This window comes from Acomys minous (genome assembly GCF_964271855.1).
Source record: "Acomys minous genome assembly, chromosome: 11".
In the NCBI taxonomy this organism is placed as follows: domain Eukaryota; kingdom Metazoa; phylum Chordata; class Mammalia; order Rodentia; family Muridae; genus Acomys; species Acomys minous.
The window spans coordinates 47,254,932-47,266,266 of NC_140492.1; the positions used below are offsets into that span (position 1 = coordinate 47,254,932).

General features: G+C 40.3%; 1 pseudogene across 1 annotated transcript; it reads right to left on the bottom strand.

Moving 5' to 3' along the window:
* Window positions 1–7,315: 7,315 nt before the first annotated feature.
* On the bottom strand, window positions 7,316–8,108 carry LOC311608997 (enolase-phosphatase E1-like; annotated as a pseudogene). Its single transcript has one exon. The product of its transcript is annotated as an enolase-phosphatase E1-like (transcript).
* Window positions 8,109–11,335: the final 3,227 nt, after the last annotated feature.

Sequence of the window (11,335 nt, forward strand, 5' to 3'; positions counted from 1 at the left end):
ATATTTGAGATGGAAGCATACATTTTAAAAGGATGATATCATAAGCACATGGAGCTGTCGGTGTTGTGACCATCACGTGTCAGAGTTTCTGGCCAGCTCCGCAGCAGACTTCTTGCGGGAGAATTAAAGGGACAAATAGGTCATTGGTGCTATTGTGAAGGTAACTTTCATTCAGCAGAGCCACTGAAATGGTCTTTAAACAATATTAAAGATGGGTCAATTAAACTGTAGGCAATGAAGCTGCGTGTGCCTTTCTCAAAGCAACTCCTAGCCTAGGCAGCTGTTTCCACACTAAAAATGTTTGCTCATTCAGCCAGCCCTTTATTGATGTCATGGCCTTTCTTGGAGTTCATTTTCCAAGTAGACTTATGTCAGCACGTTGAATGGTTTATCAGTTGCCTATTGGAATATTGAGACACTTGGATTTAAGACAGGTGTGTTCAGAAGAGAAGACAAGTAGGCAGAGTTAGAGAGAAAGAAGAAAAGGAGGTGTAACTAAGAATATGCTTGTCTGAGAAAGCAAAGTAAATGTGGAGTGCCATGTCTCAGTTTCTCTCTGCATGCTTCCTCCTACTGCCTTACCTAGACCAGCTCTCCCACACTCATTCTGAAATTTCAACTATGAAGGCTTTTTTTCTGTGTCTGTGTATGTGAGTGTGTTTATGAACTAGAAAGAATAGTGTGAACTTTACATATTAAAGCAAAAGTGGGAAAGTTGTAAACTTTTTGGCTCACAACAGTTCAGTCACATCTTTGCGAAAATTTTAGAAAAATTCCACGGTGGTGGTGGTGGTAGCTCATTCAGAACCAGGGGGAAGCAAAAGAATTCTCTGGTGCTGAGCTGAAACTAAAGATGAGATTTGGTTCTCTCACAAGTTAGTGACCCACCCCAAGGGTAAGTCACAGACATGGACAACAAATAGAACAAAATCCATGTCATTACTAGACACTGCAGGCTTTCTCTTTGCATTGTGAGCTCCAGACCAGACAGGACAATATAGTAACACTTTGTCTCAAACAGAGCAAGCTAAACTAAATTAAAACGAAACAAAATAACATCCCCCAAACATGGTACTTATCATGAGCCAACTTTTTCACTAGTTATTCTTATCAAGACAAGGATTTCACTCTCTGAAATACACTTTGACAGTTATTCCCTCGGTGTGTTTTAGTGATTAAATTGTTTTGTATTCTTGATGTATTCCAATTTGACCTTCACATTTCCTATAGTTGCCCCAGCTAATTAAGCATTAGGAAGCCACCGAGAGCTAGGACACAACTCAAGCCACCATAGTCATTTGGGCCTAAAGAGTAGGGAAAGTATTGAATCTCATTTTATAGATATCAAAAATGAGGGTGCAGACAGCAGTAGACGTGTGTAACAGGGATAAAATTCCATCTCCAGCTTCTAGGCTTCCTGTCCAGTATTTGCCCTTCCAACATCCATCTACATCCAGAACGGCACTGTGATTCACTTCACATCCTATTTATCAGGGTTTTCTGTTTGCTCTATCAATATGTTCAGACTCTGTCCCCAACTCTACTTCTACCCCAGTCTATATTATTATTTTTCTCTTGTATCATTGCTATAGCTTCCTAATTATTCTCCCTACTTCCTCCCCTCTTTTCACAATATTTTAAAGACAATTATTCTAAAATACATCAAGTCAAACTATTATACAAGATTCCTTATGTGGCTTTTCATTGCACATTGTATAGAAGCAAAAGTCTGCATGGGTCTTTAAGATGCTGCTGACACTGATGGTCACTAGCATCCCTGATATTCTGCCAATCTTCCAGACACATCTCTACCTCAGGGCACTGGTACTTGTCTCCCTGCTTAAAGTTTCTCCTACAGACTACCTCACAGTCCTAATATTACTGCTGACAGATTGCCCCACTGCCCTCTGGGAGCTTTCCTCCATTGCTCACCTCACTAACTAGCAAACTGTACCCGTTACATGTTTATTGTGTTTATTATCTACCTACCTCACTATATTATAAGCATCATGGGGGATATTTTTATTGGTTAAGAAATATTTACTGGGCTTGGGATATTGCTCAGTTGGTAAAGTGTCTGGCTAGCATCCTCAAAGCCTCAAATCAATCTTCAACACTGCATACGGCAAGTATGGCTGTTCACATCTGTAATCACAGAACCTGGGATGTGGAAGTAGGTAGATCAAAAACTCAAGGTCAACCTTGGCTACATAGTCACTTCAAGGCCAGCTTAAGATACAAGAGACTCTGTCCAAATCAAATCAAATCGACAAATCTTTCATTCAATCAATATTCCTTGAGTGAAGCTTTTTTTTTCATTCACAAATTATGGAATGGAGAAGAAATTCATACAGTGTTGCCTTCAGGTATACTTTCTTCCCTATAGAAGAATAACTAGCTAAATTCTCCAGTAAGAAACAAGTTTGAAAAATTGTCAGTTATGGGGCTAAAGAAATGGCTTAGTCAAGTTTTTTCTGCACAATCATGAGGACCTGAGTTCCAATCCTCAGGTCTACATAAAAACCCAGATGGGGTGGTGCATGCCGATAATCCCAGTTCTGAGAAGGCAGCACTGGATTCTTTAGGTGACAGTCATGCACTGTCATACCTAGCTTTTGATGTGAGTGTTGTGTATTCAACTCAGGTCTACAGTCTTCCAACCCTAGTGCTAGGAGGAAAGCAAGAGGATCCATGGGAGCACTAGGATCAGTGAAAGACCCTGACATTAGATAGATAGATAGATAGATAGATAGATAGATGATAGATAGATAGATAGATAATAAATATAGATGATAGATAGATACATGATAGATAGATAGATAGATAATACATATAGATGATACATAGGTAGATAGTTATAGATGATAGATAGATACATGATAGATAGATAGACAGATAGATAGATAGATAATAGATATAGATGATACATAGGTAGTTATAGATGATAGATAGATACATGATAGATAGATAGATAGATAGATAGATAGATAGATAAATAGATAGATAGACAGACAGACAAATAGACATAGATGATAGATAGGTAGATAGTAAAAAAAAACAAGTGCATGCGCAAAATTAGCAGACATAAAGACAGAGAGTTAAGATCATATTCTGCTCCTGGCATTTATGGACTGGCTCCTAAATCCAACAAAAACACTGCTCAATGGGTCCAGTATAAACAGAGCTGCAATAAGTTTGTTTCCCTGGGTGGACTCAGGGTGCAAAGAATGGATGGTGGAGTCTGTAAGTTGTGCAAATTCATGTGCTGAGTCCATTCTTCCTGGTTTCACCAAACCCCCAACTGAGACAGCACGCACCGCTTGTCCTCAGTTTCCTTTTCCAGCTCTTCCACATTAGCACAGAGGCAGCGTAAGGAAGACAAATGAGGCCTGGCTATGAGGAACTGTGTTCTGACTAAGCAGAAAGAAAACCCCATGGCTTCAGGCAAAGCTGAGGCACAGGCAGAACTGTGACAAATCAACCTTTTTCTGTGCTAAGAAATAAAAAGACAGGTAAAAGTTCAAAATCCCATGTACATGATGTTGGCTTCCTGGCACAGGTTTGTAATGTATCGGAGTTTCTTTTCCTGTCACTGTGATAGAACACCTTGACAAAAGCCAATGGGATAAAAGGTTGATTCTCGCTTACAGTTCAAGTTAGAATGCATCACAGTGTGTGAGTGTGAGAGGTCATAGCCGGTTGAGTAGAGGGAGCTGGTCACCTTGCGTTACCACTATGAGGCAGAGGATTCTCTTTGCTTTGTTCATCTTACACAGTCCTGGATCCCCGCATAGGGAATGGTCTTGACTCCAGTTAAGATGGGGTTTTCCACATGAATTAACCTGAAAAAGGACAACCCTTAGCAGGCATGGTGAGGGCCCCTTCTTCCAAGTGATTCATGTTCCTGTCAGACTGACATGAACACCAATCATCACCCTACATGACTTTGAAGTCTGAATAATATGACCTTTCCAAATGACTTAAATAGGATGTCACAGCTGACACCCTGAGTTCTTCCTCTAGACTTATATTACTAAACCAGACAGAGGTATCATGGTCAGGAGATGGCCAAAGGTCAAGAGTTTCCTGTGAATTCATTCAGCAGTTGCTTGGAGATTTTTCTTTTTCTTTTTCTTTTTTTTTTTTCTTTTCTTTCTTTCTTTTTTTTTGTTTACAATCTCTCATTTTTATTCTTGTATTCTTTATCTCATTCCACTTTGATTTTGTTTCATTATCAAAATTTAAAAACATGTATTAGAGTATATTAACTAACAACATGTGTAATCTCACAGGGACATTTCCACACATGTAAAAGAGAAGGTTGAACACATTCCCCTGATCACACTGCCTGCTGTCCGCCCTTCCAAGTCCCTCAAGGATTCCCTTTTCTGTTCATCTCTTTACTTTCCAAGTAGAGTCCAAGTCATGTCACATGACTTGAAGATTTTTCTTATTGGTTCATGTTAGTCAAGAAATTAGAACGATCCCACTCACAAACATCAAAGCATCTCATGCACAGCACATATATTGGGGTATGATAGTCTTCACTTGTTTTTTAACTAAAACAAAACAAAACAAACAAACAAACAAACAAAAACCAACAAAAACTGGGAACTCAGCAACACCGAGTTCAGTTTTCTTGGGAGTAGTCCAGTTGACGAGGTACCCTGGAGCTCAGCGGTTCCAGCTGTGCTCCTCAAGCACCACACAGTTCTAGATGTGGTTGTCTGTAGATCTAGAAAATTCCTTAACTCTTAGGGTATATGTTGGTTTCTCTTCTCATACATAAATGATGGTATCTTTTATATCTCATATATATTCTGTGAGACAGTGGCTCTAAGAAATCATCATAAGCAACAAACATATTGTGAGGCCCGATGGCTCTAAGTACAATACCAGAAAACGTTAAATTTTCTGCGATCAACTAAACAAACAATGAGGAGTCTGGTGGAAGCAGCGAATCATCTGGGGTGGATGAGACTGGCCTATTAGGCTTTGTGGAATGTGCCTTAGAAGTATATTCTGTATTTTAAATGGGAAAAGGTATTCTTTCCCCCAGTAAGTTTTGGAAAGGACTAGCCAGTTCAGGGGCTGCTAAGATATGCTTGGGAGCCATTCAGGGTAATGAGACACGTCTTCATGTTAGAGTCACTGTTAATTTACTCTTGAAAAGAGAGCACCATACTCAAGAGCATTCCAGGACTCTCGGGTTGACACTGTATTTGCCTTGGCCAGAGCCTATCCAAGTGTCAGTCTATCCAATTGAAAGCAATCTTGTATTAGCAGAAGTTAGCGGCAGAGGTTCTTTCAGAGGTTGGGCAATACACAGCCACTGGATAAACTGAAACCTCATGCTGTATGTAGCCCATGAGGCTCAGTCACCTCTGCTTCTCCATGGAAAAAGCTGAACAACACTCCCAGAGGTTAGAAAATCTGACCAGGATCATTTCTCAGATCTCGCTCAAGCAGTTCATGCAAGCCTTTTCAAGTGTAGAGTAAAAATCAGGCAGTTGAAACCTAAAAAAAGAAAAGAAAAGAAAAGAAAAGAAAAGAAAAGAAAAGAAAAGAAAAGAAAAGAAAAAGAAACCTCAGCGTTGTTATGATTCTTTTGTGGTCTGACAGAGTATAATTTTCGGCTCCAGCTCAGCTGAGCAAACCATTTTCCTAGTTTATATATAGTGGTAGGGCCTCAGAGTTTACTGGAAGCCAAAACTTTCCTTAAACCACTTTTCTATATAAGGCTCAAAGCTTTTCCCATCGTTGGCTTTTTACTGACTTCCAGCATCTTTAGCAGTGAGAAGGACACAGCAGGGTTGAATTCTGGAGGGTAGCTTTTCTCTAGGGCAGAGTCATTTTGGTTGTTTTCATCAGGGGAGTTTACTTCCCTTGGGTGCAGAGAGATGTGTTTCAGTGCACTATAAACTAGGGAAGAAGAAGTGTCTAGAGATAACAGATTAACAACAAATTTTAAAGCTTTATTAAAAACAAAAAGAACCAATCATGAAGCAAATATATAAAGCCAGATTTGAATGAATTTTCCATTCCAAAGGCCTCAGGTTTCAAATCCTAAACATAATCACAGGGAACATTTCTACCAGGGAAGAAAGATGAAGAGAAGGAAAACACATTATTGGCAAACTTGGGGCCATGTTGGTTCTGATTTTCAAGGATAGAATGCAGGTACTAATGCCACTTAGAAAAAAATTTCAATTATTGCATTTTATGCTAAAAACATAAGACTAATTTTCATATACAGTTGTTAGGAGATGGCGTGCATTTCTCTGTATTGTGTCATGCAGTGTGTTTCTGTGTTAGAATAGTGTCTAAGGTGACCAAATGAGCAATGTCTTTCCAGCAATGGGCAAACCTTGAGCAAAATGTCACTCAGCAGGCACATAACATTGCTGAACATGAGAAGTAGCTGCAAGGGAAGGGATTAGTAAAACCCTGTAGAAAATTTCCACAGTTAAGAAAGTGTAAAACAAGTTATTTGCATGAATTTGGAGGCAGCCTGTGATAATTCATGAAGTAATGTTATGTATATTGAAACAAAAATGTCCAAATGCAGATTGAATGTCCCTTAGGCAAAATTCTCACGATGGAGAGCAGAAGTATTTATTTTATCTAACTACCATTTTAAATTTCTGTACAGCATAGTTATTTCAGAACTAGGACCCAAGTCTAAACAAAATTGATTTATGTTTCATATAAATCATTATATATATGCATATGTATGCTAACTGGAATTTTATACAATATTTTTAACAGAAGAAAATGACTTTATTAAGTATTACACTACACTGACATGAAATCCTGTCCGAATGGCTTCAGGATAAACAATGCTGTTATAAAATTTACACCTTCACATCCATTTCAGAGGAAATATGACACACTAGAGCTCTTTGTGGTGTTATACTGGTTTCAATAAAACATTTTTAAAAAATAGTCATTGACATATATTCTCAAATTGTGTTAAAATATCAAAAGGCAACTATGAAATGGTACTAACACTGGCGGGGTTTGTGGAGCCCATTGCAAACTCAGTGTTCCACAAACACTGCTCCAGAGGCAGGCGCACGCTAGCACCATCGGTACCTGTCTCACCAAAACCATCTTTCCCAGTTTTACTCTGGGCAGAAAAACTGCCTCAGCCTTGTGTATTCACAGACATGAGTCGTGAGTGCAGTTGTTATGATTCACACCCACGGGACAGGGACAGTGGACTCCACACACGGATGCCTTTGAAGCACTTCCAATTTTAAAAATAGCAAGGCCTCTAAATAATACTTCCTTAAATTTAGCTTTCCATCTTGGTAAACAGTTTGATAAACATCACACATTTGATCTGCATTTTTGCAGTTTCTTCTATCAAATACACTCTGTCCTCGGTAAGACTTAGATTGACAATTTACATACAAAGCATCTTTACATGAATTTGGTCCTCATGGAACTAACTTTATTTACATATATGCCTGTGGAAGCTAATCTGAGCACACATACTGAGACACTTTCATATGTCTGTGTGTACACATAAGTTACTTTCACAATTAGAATAAAGCCAGATGCTAAGGGGAAGTGTTAATCTTCCTTAGAAGCTGCTCTATGTTGATGGCAGGTAGAGCTCACTGAGGGACACGATGAGGATGTTTTCTCGTCATCTATGAATCCCACATTGCCAGGTCTCACCAGCACAGCCACACACACATCTGCTTCCTCAACAGCACAAGCCTCTAACGCAACATCTGGAAGAAACAAGGTGTTATTGGTTGAGCAGCCAATGCTATTGGCGATCTTTTCATAAGTCCTGCTCTCCACTTTGTGTCCAATCTTGGTATCAAAGTGACCGTCAATAAACTCAAGAATGTCTCCATCTGTGGAATACCCAATGAGCAGCTTCTGTGCCTCCACACTCCCTGGAGAATAGACATAGGCCTTTATTCCCGCGTCTCTCCACCTTCTGCCTGTTGAGACCACACCTGTAAAGAACTCTGCCTTTCTGCAGCCAGTTGTGAAAGCCGCCTTTCACACGTGGCTATGCAGTTGCTTGAGCGCTGTGGTCTTGCAGTCAGGAGACATCCGCCAGTAAACACTATCTCAGCCTGGATCATCTGCTGTAGTTCATCCATGGTGTTTCCAGATGCCACGGGGATTGAAACAGCCCCATCCAGGTGCGCATCTTCTGTTGCCTCAACAGGCATACAGTCCTCCTTCCTCATCTCAGTGTGCCCGCAGATACTCCACAATACTTTCTTTGATGGAAGGAAATAAAATGTCCTTTGATATCTAACAGGATTAGGATTATGATGACTTTGGTGGGCATCGAGCCCACGACCATTTCCGGATGCTACTCTGGCCTGGTAAGGAGGGCAGCACCACCTTAGCCCCAGGATGTCTTGAGCTCCTGAAGGCCCATTAAAAACTGGGGCTCTGGCGGGAAGACAGGCTGGCTCCACAAACCTGCAGTTGCCTTTATACAATATTTTTATTTATTTATTTTTTAATTATTTGTGTATGTGTCTAATGCATTTGTGATGTGTGTATGTTTGAAGGCATGCATGCACATGCCAGCAAGCACTCACATTTGTGCCAGAGCACACATGGCACATGTGGAGGTCAGAGGACAACATTTGAGACTTGAACCGCTCCTGCCGTTGTGGCTTCTGAGGGATCAGTTGGCAAGTCACCAGGCTTGTGAAGCAAGAGCTTTGGCATGCTGAGCCACCTCACCAGAATTCACATGATCATGTTAGTGTGCTGCCATTATGACTGTGGTCCATCACATGAGGTCAAGTGTGGAAATATCCCCCTACGCCATTGGGTAATCAGTCAAAATGTTTTGATTTTTGCAACAGTTCAAATTAAGCATGCTCAACCTGTGTACCTTGACTCAGTTTGCAACACTATGATGCACTAAATACAACTTGCAGGTGTAAGAGTTGGCCATAAGGTAGTCATCACTGAAACTAAGGCCAATTCCATTTCCCTATTGGTTTGAAAAAAAATCTCATAACCCAAAGTCAGAAAAGGACTTGGGGACCATTTTCCATTATCCAAGAACTTGAGGGTGGTTTTTTCATCTGAGCAAGAATATTGGTGTCTCCTGTACTTTCACAATATATTTGGTTTTGCCACCTTTTCATCCAAATGAAACTTTTTCTCGGTGTCATTGAACTAATTCCATTACTATAGACCTCTGCCAATAAAAACAAAACACCAAACACTCTGCAGTCAACCCTCCATAAAACCTAAATGTTAAAAATGACTAAAGAACCACTCTCTTGATAATTGTCATCCTAGACAGAGCTAACAGGAATCCAGGTACTGAACATGTATTTGAACACGTGGTCCCTAGTTGGTGTTTGAGAGGTGGTGGTTTGAATGAGAACGGTCACATGTTTTTGGATATACATGGCCTGCAGCTGGTGGAACTGCTTAGGAAGGGTTAGGAGGTGTGGCCTTATCCGACAGAGGTGGTGTGCTACTGAGGGCGGGCTTTGAAGTTTTCAACATCCTCCTCTATTCCCAGTGTCTCTATTTCTCACTGCCTCATGCTTATGGATCATGACATAAACTCTCAGCTACTGCTCCAGTGCCATGCTTTCCTACTTACTGCCATGATCCCCCATCATGATGGCCAGGGGTTCGCCGTCTGAAACTATAAGCCTCCAAGAGAGTCTTTTTTTCCCCCCTAAATTTTATTGCTCATGACAACTTATAAGAGCTGTAATTAAGACACGAACGTTTTAGAAGGTGGGGCCTTGCTGAGATGGGTAGGTCACTGGGGGGTGGGCTTTGAGGGCTTATAGCACTGCTCCACTTTCTGTTCCCTGTCTTTGCTTCTTGTTTTCAGATGAAAATGAGATCAGTCAGCTTCCAGGATCCTGGTACCATGTCACAAGTTCCCTGACAAGATGGACTCACCCCTCTAGAATCATAATTTAAAAGCTTTTCTTCCCTAACTTGCACTGATCATGGCCCTTTATCACAGCAGCAGAAAAGTCGCTAACAGCGCCTCTCACTGGGCTTTATTCTGGGATCACATAATTGTCACCTGGTACAGAATTGCTTGACCCTTTTGCTCTTTTTGGACATTTCCCTCTCATTTTTAGACATTCTCAGTATGCTCATGAAGCCATGGTGCCCAGAGCTGCAAGTTGAAAGCCAACACTAGAAGGACTATGGTTTTCCTGAAAGAACCGACAGATTCCCTCTTTTCTAATTCTAATCATATAACTGTCTTTTTCCTTTCTTGCCTTGACTAGAGAGAATCCAAAATTTGTTGTTGTTTCCTGATCACCTTAAAAATGCTATTTATTTTTTAGTGCAGAAGGATAAAAGCATAGGGCATGAAAGGTACAAAAGGAAGGAAGGAAGGAAGAGAGAAAGAAAGAAAGAAAATTAATCAACTGTATAGCTCACGGTCCAAAAAAGCCACTATGTATCATTTTTTGTAAAGATTAAACATGACATTCAATTTATGAAATTGTATTTGTTATCACAGTTGATATTAAAATGGTCACTTATTTCGTTCCACTTTCCCCAATGTATTACTTTTGAAAACTTATTTTTAGTGTGTGTGTGTGTGTGTGTGTGTGTGTGTGTGTGTGTGTGTGTGCGCGCGCGCGCGCGTGCGAGCATGAGCATGATCACAAGTGTTTATGTGTGCTTCAATTCACATGCAAAACTTAGAGGGCAGTTTTGTAGAATTAGCTCTACTCTTCTCCCATGTAGGTACCAGGGACAGAAATCAGATTGGCAAGCTTGGTGACAGGTACTTCCTGGAAAATGAATGACAAACAAAAGTTAACCATTAAATCAGTTGGCATGGTGGCAATGTGAGGCAAGTCTCTTTAAGCCTAGGTTTCTTGACATAACCTCCACCCAGCTATGAGATTATGATTGATTAGCTACAGAGGAAATTGGAAAGTACTGGGATAGCATGGTAACAAAACAGCCAACTTATTTTGAGGGCCTTGCTGTCTTAATGAGGCATGGTGCAGATTGCTGCTCACATGCCAAGTTATTTAATACTCAAAACTGTGTAAGTGGGACTGTGATTTTTACCTGCAACAGTAAACTTGAAGGGCATAGTGGGGCTAAGCAACTTTTACAATTAGAAACTGGCAAAGCTAGTTATTACTAAATGGAGACAGTTTTGATGTCTTTGATGTTTGGAAAGTTGGGGTTTTGCAGCTGCTGTTTTAAACCTTTTAAAGAATTTCTCCAGGAAATAGTACCTGGATTCTATTCTGGTTATTAAACAATAGTTCATACCACTATCTAGTAAAATACGGGGAGAGTAGAGTAAGGCTACACTTTAAGGTTAGTATAACAA